This window comes from Ursus maritimus, unplaced genomic scaffold (genome assembly GCF_017311325.1).
Source record: "Ursus maritimus isolate PB19 unplaced genomic scaffold, ASM1731132v1 scaffold_9, whole genome shotgun sequence".
Lineage (NCBI taxonomy): Eukaryota > Metazoa > Chordata > Mammalia > Carnivora > Ursidae > Ursus > Ursus maritimus.
Genome location: NW_024427107.1, coordinates 48,853,416 through 48,862,788, shown reverse-complemented (window position 1 = coordinate 48,862,788; position 9,373 = coordinate 48,853,416).

Genomic DNA, 9,373 nt, shown 5'->3' with positions numbered 1-9,373 from the left:
GCCTGCTTTTCTGAAGTGAACTAAATTCAAAATTGCCAGAAAATGAACACATACCTATGAACCACGCGTATTGCCATTTACGTGTGTGTGAGAGGGAGAGAGACGTACACATGCACAGCTGTCCTTTTTTAGATGTCTACTCTTCACTAATTTGAATCTTTAGGTGTTCAGACAATTGTTTTGTCCCCAAAGTAGCCTGACTGGGTACTTCTGTTGTTTGTGGGTGTAGCTCTTAGGATAGAGAGCAATAGAATCCAAGTGGAGCTGAGCATATAAGCATATGAGCGGATGATCCTTAGAAGTGGTAGGAAAAAAAATGAGATTTAGTCAAAAGGCAAGGAAAAGGGAGATAGAACATAGGTGAAAACCTACAAAGGAAAGGAAGGTCCTGGGAGGTTACTGGGGAGAGAGCCGGCTGAGGATGTATGTTTTTCAAAAAGACCCAAAACTCCAAAGAAATCTGGGACTGTGCTTTTCAGCAACTCCCATCAAGAGGATGGCCAAGGCTGAACCTCTGAAATGGCAAGTATTCAAAATCAGATGCAGTTTCACAAGGACAATGCAGTCCTTTGCTTGATATTTACCAGGAAAGGCTGCATAAGAAACCATGAACAATGAGGAACTGCGGAAGCTATATGCTTATGTAAGCTTGCATGCTTGTGTCTATGAGGAAATTGTTGTCTCCTAGACATTTCCTTCTTGGCATCCGCAGCACCCCTCCCTTCCTATCCACTGCACCCCCCTCCAGATACGTGCCTCTTCCTTTTCCTGCTCTTTGAATGATGATGTTTGGGCAACACGGCTAGTCAGTAACCATTAATGGGTTAAGAGGGTTGGAAACTCATTTGATTTCATAGTTGACTGTTTGCATGACTACAGGTTAAGCTGTGATTAGATTTCCATTTACAGCTCCCTCATTTTCAGGCATTTAAAAATAACTCAGCCCTAAAAGTTCCTTCTAAATTGATTGAACTGGAGCTTGCCAATGAGTCATAGATAACCCTCCACCTCAAAAACACAAACAAAGAAGCAATACCAAAGTTGGGGGGGGGGGACGTTCCAACCCAAAGCTAATTTTTTAAAGCTTTTTTATTCTGGGAAAAAAATTATGCGGGGAATACAAGCCAATAAATATATGTCAGGTGTGTATAACCATTTTAAGTAATTTTGCAAGGACCCTAAATCAGCTAAAACATTCAACTTTTGCAGCTGCAAAAACTTCACACACACACACACACACACACACACACACGTGTGCATGTGCAAGTCTGCATATAAATAGATAAGAATTCAATGGCCTCATGGAGGTTTGTAAGACACATATTCAAAATCAAAATGGGTATTTTGTGATGGTCTAGTCTCTGAGGAAAATCCAAATAAGTTTACAAGATCTGATAAAATATCCTTTTTTCCCTTCTTTTTCAGCCTTAAATTCAGGGCTATTCAGGACTCTTGCCGATTTGCCAATTCACAGCTGTAAAATTACCTAAAAGTGTAAGTTTTTTCAAAGCATTCAGTAAGTGACGTGGGAGTTCAGCAGGAGAGCCCCTGGTGACGGTGTCTCATTAGACCTCTAGCACAATGCAGCTATTTTTCTTTCTACCCAGGCTCCTTAGAGGAGGAACTGGTCTCTTGACCCATCCTATGACTTCCAGATTCCAATTTCCTAAAGCACTACAGCCTCTTATTATCGCATTTGAAAGACTTAAAGTATTACTTTTCCTCATGCTAAGGAACACGATGATGCTTTCAATAAAGTTACGAACAATGTGAAACCATTACTGTTTAGAGGCGTATTCTTTACCTAGGTTGGCATTTCGGTCGTTTGGGAAGGTCATTTTTAAGATAATTTCCTTTGCAATGGAAGGACCAATCCTTACCAAAAATAAGACCAATAAACCTGGGAACAGTAGAAAAAATAACAAAGAGATTTGGTCTGGTAAAAGTTTAGTAGTTGGGCTTCCACTAATGTAAAATTTGTGATAGGACATTTTGGGTTAGAAAAAATGCTACAGTTCGTGACTGATTTAGAAAAAATGTGCCGTGTCAGTTAAAAAAGAAAAGACTGGGGTGAGGGTGAGGGGTTAGTGGAACGCTGTGGGGAGGCATATTCAATCTACTTACGAAACTTATGAAAACACAAAGCCCCTAAAAACAGCATGCTTCAAAACACTTGTTACGTGCTTGACACTCTGGCGCTTCCTTTGCAATCTATCAAAACTAGGTAAGGTGCTACCTTCAAGGAGCTTAAAATCCAGTTGACTCTAGCAAACCATGGACACAAGTGGACTCTGATGCTGAGATACAGGCAACACCAAGCATAACTGTTGGCTTAGAAGTATCTACGATAGATGTTAGAGTATCAAACAGGAAGTAATAATATTGGATTTAAATACATATAATAAATGTCATTATGTATGTACATAGATGCAGGAGTACATATACACACGCACACAGATGTACACACACAGACAGAAAATAAATGCCCTCAAAGCTATGTAGCGGCTGTAGAAATTATTAGGTGCTTTCCTGCAGCTTTGGATTCCCAATGTGTAAAAACAGATCGCTCTAACTTTCAGGAGATGCTGCATTTGGTCAGCTCACAGTCCAGTAAGAACAACAACAAAAAAAGAGATTTTCACATAATTCATTTTATAAAAATGTCTGCCTGGACACTAGATTTGTCCAGCTCTGTATATTTACAAATGAGCGGCATGCCATAGTCAGCAAAATGTGATAATGAAGGCTTGTAGACTTCTAACCTCGCCTACCTTGCTGGTGATTTTTAAACCTAAATCTGAAAACTGGTATGTTTGGCTAAGAAAAAGAAACAGCTGCTTATTTTTACAGTTTCAAATATTAGGCTCCTTTTAATTTTTTTAAGTCGAACATTTTAGATTGCCCTGTTTAACAGATGAAAACATTACTGTGATCACATACTTTATTTCAATGGTTTTTTGATATTTTTTCCATTAGTACTACTTATATAACTGCGTTATTTAGTTCTCCACTCTTAAATATTAAAAAAATATTTTAAAATCTCATTCAATTTAGAAATCCAGAGGGGTTAGACTCATAGAAATAAGAATAACAGCTTACAGTTTCTTAAACACATACATTGGGCCAACACCATAAGAACTTGATGTCTTATTAATCCCATTTGTATTTCATTTCATAGATGAGGATGCTGAAGATTTAAGAGAGCTTAAAATAGTGCTCACATTCAAATAACTGGTAATCAGCAAATTCAATATTAAAGCTCAGATCTACAACACTGCAGAGTCCTTGTTCTTCCTATTATGACAAAATCCCTTCACAATCTTCAAATCACTTCCACTGCCCTTCCTAAAGGGGGGATGATGGACTGACTTCATAGCTCATTGACCTCCATCACCTTTCAATTATCCAGGATCTACTTTCCAGTTTCTGAATTATCTATGTCTCTATTGATCTTTCTACCTCATACTGTTTGCTTTTATATATTCAATAGCTTATTAGTAAGTTTCCTGGGCCATGAAATGTGGAAGGACTGAAGTTTGAGATCAGTGAATATTCTTATTCAAAATTCTAAAGCAATTCTAATGTAAAAGAAGGCTGAATGTAAAGCCTGTGGTTTCCTGCCCTTGGTGGTTTCTCCGCTCGATTCAGAGCTTACTATTGCCATATATAGTTCATTTTATTTAGTTCAAACACACACACACACACACACACACACACGCACACACCATTTACTATTTGTAAAGCTCTTAGAAAATCCCTAGCATGTGTGTATGCTTGATGCAATTCTAAGAGCTTTATAAATAGTAACTTATTTAATCCTCATAACAACCCTATAGGGTAGTATTATTATTTTTATCTTACAGTTGAGGAAACTAAAACACAGCCATTAACCCGCAGTGCTGGAACTGAAATGAACCCAAAGTCAAGCGAGCTTTTAACTCAGGCAGAAAATTGTCCATTGATAATACCTTGACATATCCTCTTCCCAGGGTATGCAGTTCACGGACCCTCTGGGCTTTGTCCTGAGGGTCCATGGTGATGGCATTTTTACCATCAGGTGATGTGTTTGAGTAATGGGTTGACCTCATATCTACCGTTTTTAGAAAGTGAAAAATAGACCAAAGACAATGTCATTTGCTCAGGTGTGCTCTTGCCGTTTTTATGATATGCGGCCTAAGAGAGGGGAAACACGTCTGGCATCAGCTTTACTACATATTTTTTTCTGGACTTAATGTTTCTCCATTGTATCTGTGAAAGCTCAGGTTTACAGCTTCATCCCTGGATGGGGAGTTTGTCTTATTCATCTTTTATTTATAGCACCTAGCACAGTTCTTGGCTCATAGTAGAAGCTCAATAAATATTGATTTGAAATAATGAATGAAATTAGGTGAAAACCAAAGAAAGGTTATCATTCTTAAACCTACTCTTCTGGTTTTTCATATGGAATGAATCAATATCTTTCAATTATTCACCAGAAATTAAATTCTATAATGTTTAATGAATCAGAAGGAATATCATGTCTTGCCAAACTCCTGTACCATTTTTTCCTGTCCCTGGAATTTTCTTGGTTATTGCTGACATTTTACCTATTATAATATTCTCAACAAAGAAAACAGAATAGCCAAGCTGCTGTTAATAGCTTTTGAAGTGAATCAATTTATTGTCATAGCAACCAAAATTTACAAAACAGATCAATTAAAAAAAAGATTTAAATTCAAACTAGGAAGTAAATGTTCCTAGAAAAATGAGATAAACTATTCAATTTTTCAAAAAGTAACAAAGATAAGCCTCCTTCTTCCTCTGACAGATTTTCTAAAGTAAAGAATACAACCTATCCAAAATCCAACCAACTTTCGTGTAGAAGTTGAAGAAAGGTAGAGACAATAATGACACCCAAACATCCAGCAAATATATCTTAATATATATATACATATATGTATATATGTATATATATATATCCCTGCTCTGATCCCAGGCCTGCTTAACTCTTATCATCCTTCCGCTCTCAAATCATCCTCCAGATTCCAGAAAAGCCCTCCCTGACCTTGATCCTCACTAGATTCAGGGGAGAGTCCCACGAAAGCATTCACAGCAGCGTGTATGTCTTTTCTTTATACCAATTATTAGTTTGTAATCGTACCTCTATTTTTTTTATAATTACTTGATTCACGATTGTTTCCCTCTAGAATGTGAGTTCTGTGAGTTCAACAACTGAGTCTGCCCTTATTCTCATTGTAGACCTAAGGATTATCACGGCATCTGAAACATTGAAGGTGCTCAAAATTAATATTTGTTGAAAACAATATCCACAGCAATATTTGTACCACACAGGCAGAAAGAACTTAGTGGGTTTATTTTTTTGTTTCATTTTGTTTTGTTTTTGTTTTTTAATGTGTCCTTAAAAGAAGAAAGAAAAGGGGCAAAATACTATCGTGCACGTCAGCAGAGTGATTCCACAACGAACTGAATGAAGTACTGCGGTCCAGTCATTTAGCCTCAAGCTTAGGCTGGGAAGATTGATCCAGGATGGAATTTAGATTCCTAAAGATAATGTTACTCATCTCTCAGCCGGCCTTTTCATGAGAACTGATGACTTCACTGCGTTCTCAAAAGTTAGGGAGCACACGGTGATGCACACAAGAGGTTCCCAAGCAAGACGCATTCCTGTCAGCCTACACCAAGGTGTGAATGATTCCATTAACTACCATTCATTCCAGACTTTTCACTCCACTTAAGAAAGCCAGCATAAGGAATGTAGTCAATAATATTGTAATAACTGTGTGTGGTGACAGATGGTAACTATACTTATGGTGAACATAGTGTAATATATATGATCGTTGAGTCAGTATGTTGTACACCTGAAGTTAATTTAATATTCAGTGTCAACTATACTTCAATTAACATTTTTAATTAATCAGTTAAAGTTTTTAAATAAGAAAGCCTGTTTGCAACTGAGTGTGAATGACCTTCTTGTAACAGAAAGCCTTGGATCTGATTTACTTTATAAGAAAACATGAACCACTCATACACATAACTACTTTATGGAGATAAATCATTCACATTACACAGCACAATTGGTGATGACGCAAAAATGTGTCAAAATAAGTGAGTGGAGAATGGCAGCCTTGAGGTAGGTTCCTAGGCTATCCATAGGGAAAGCCAAAATGTTCTTCAGAAAGACGCTTAAAGTCTGTTTTAGTAAACAAAGACCCAAGTGTATTCCTTGTATGTTATGTCACTGTTTTACCCCAAATTTCCTTTCTTCCAGCAAAAAATAACTTCTGTGGAAGGTTATACAATTCAATAGGAAAGCAGGAGAACTAAATCAGAAAAGTAAGAACATCAACAGACCTCTTGAAGGACAAAAATGGAAAAAAAAAATCATTTTAACTGTACTTGTATTCATTCTTGCAACTCATCTTTGGCTTGTCTTGGGTGGCATGCCCACCGCGGTTGGAGAAGGGGAGCATGGCTTGGTTCATCCTTCCACCAAGACTCCACAGCGAGTGAGAGGAAATCCTCACATGGAAATCAGATCAGTGCTGCCAAAAGAAAGATCTGTGAATGTCGTGGTGTACCACTGGAAAGTCCAAGCTTAGGCCCAGCCAAACAGGAGAACTACTGATCTCTAGGGAAGGATCCAAGTATGGTGTTTCTGTAGATTTACTCTCCTACATGGTCTCTTTGGTCAACCCCTGGCTCCTTTCTCCTACTTCTATGGAATCAATCAATGAGCAGGTGCCTAGGTTCCTACTCTGTCATTTGCCAGGAGCCTGGCTCTAGGTGCTAACTGTGGGTATTGAATGCTGGCTAGTTTTCACTGTTTCCCCTTGCTACACTTCCCTCTACACTCTTTTCTATATGGACATATCGCCCATCATTGTGACCTGAAGCTGTCTCTGGTGTTCTGACTGTCCATACGATGCCCAGATTTCCCCAATTAGCTATTTTCCACTCTGCACAGGATGCCATGAAACTGACAAGAATGGGGGATTGAAACTATTTCACACACACATCCACCTCCCCCAGACACTGTGCCTAGTGCCTAATGATTTTTAAGCTTCACGTTTTATACGGTAGACACTGCCAACATCAATAGTAAGACCCCTTCATGGTGCTTCTATGCCTGCTATAAGGCTTCCTGGTGAACCAACCTGCATGAATAAGTTTTAAATTCAACTCCCCTAACCACGTGAGTTATATCCAATTAAATCCAGTCTTGCTAGATGTTAGTTTAAGACACTTCAGCCTATTATTTTATTCAGTCATGATCTTTTTGATCCTGATTCTATCATCCTTGGTACCAAACCTTTCTTATAGCTTCGTGTCACCTGAAAGTTTGATCAGCAATATGTGACACAGAAGTTGGCTAGGACAAGACACAGAGGAAAACCCAGTTGCACCATTAAAGGCCTCTCTTCAGGCTGGCACTCGTCTTCTGGTTCCTCTGCTCTGAATACAGCCCTTCTATCAGTGTCAGCTCCTTCTGGCCACATTATCACATTTCCTCATCTTGTCCACCAGAATGTCACAAGACAGATGCTGGAGTTTTCCTGATCATTTCCTATGGCTTCATAATCATATTAGAAAAGAACAACAATAAGAGGAAGGATGTGAGGTTGTTTTGGGGTGATTTCTAAGTGATCACCAATTTTGTTTCTAAATGATGGCAAATAATGCATTTAATAATCCATTCTAGTGTATTCCTAGGCAGTGAATCAAACATACTGGCCTTAAATATATAGTATTCAAACTCTTTCCTTTGGGAAACTTGGAACAAGTCCTCTATCATTTCTTCCATTCTCCATCCCTGTTTAAAGTTCAACTCTAGCTCCTCTTGAAACCCTTGGGATAAATTCATTAAAGCCTAGAAAATTGAACTTTAAAAACATCTTGGGGGGCACCTGGGTGGCACAGCGGTTAAGCGTCTGCCTTCGGCTCAGGGCGTGATCCCGGCGTTATGGGATCGAGCCCCACATCAGGCTCCTCCGCTATGAGCCTGCTTCTTCCTCTCCCACTCGTCCTGTTTGTGTTCCCTCTCTCGCTGGCTGTCTCTATCTCTGTCGAATAAATAAATAAAATCTTTAAAAAAAAAAAAACACCTTGGTACTCTTTTACTTGCATTGTTTGTTTAATCCCTTATTCACTAGGATTGCTCTATTGTTTCTGATGTAGATAGGTCTTGACAGACAGATGGAACAAAAATAAAGTTAAATAGCGCTTGTCTATCCACTTCATCAGTGATGCTAACACAAACTGTCCTGTAGGGAAGACTTGCTCCTTCTTATTATTTTTCCTCTGAACACATAGAGAAATGCCTCAATTAATGTGAGCTAGCTGTAGTAGCTGGTGGCTTCGTGTGTTTGTGTGTGTGTGTGTGTGTTTAACTACTTGTGTACATTGTTTCACCATGCCTTTGACGCAGGAGGAAGTTCGGTTCTTTGAGCGTGAATCCTCTCTTTAGGGTTCTACACTATTCCCTTGTGCAGACCATGTCTCATCGGCCACAATCTTCCACTCTTGGTTCCCTGAAGTGTAATAAAAATTTAAAACACCAGCAAAACAATCCAAGGGCAGTAATATTCTAGATTTTTACCATCTTTCAAATATCTTTTGGTTATAATATGAAGCAATTTTTCTTATTAGTCTTCCTGAAACATTTAATTTAGTATTAATTTCTTAAAAACTCCTTTCCTAGTCATTTCATGAGTTTGCATAACTTTTCACTATCACAGCATATGAAAGTGGCATAAACTGAGAAGAAACACAGTTGAGTGTTGGGATGCACACACCTTAAGGGTAGCTTTGCCTGGTCCTCATACATATTCTAGAAAGAGCCTTGACCCATGAGCCTTCAGTGGGCTGTAGTTTTTAGCAGGGGTGTTTTGGGAACAGGATAAAGAGTGTCAGTTAATCTAGCATGCCATGAGGCAGAGGTCAGTTAGCAGAGCTTATTCTATAGCTTTTTGAGACCCTCTCCTATGATTCTTAGACGTTTCCACAAATCTCAGCATCCTAGAGCTTTGTTCTATAATATAATAGAATTTTTACAGGCTTTTCTTTGTTGTTTTCCCTCTGAGCTATGGGTGCTCCCCACCCCCGTCACTCTTTCCCATGAATGCCTGAGAGCGGGGAGCTTCCTACAGCAATGACTACGCCTCCTTCAAAAGTGTCCTCCCGGGCGCGCCCGGGTGGCTCAGTAGGTTGAGCATCTGCCTTCGGCTTGTGGGGATCCAGCCCCGTCAGCTACCTGCTCAGCAGGGAGTCTGCCTCTCCCTCTGCCCCTCCCCCTCCTCGTGCACACGAGCTCTCTCTCTCAAATAAATAAAATCTTCTAAAAAATGTGGCCTCTTAAAATAAATAAATAAATAAA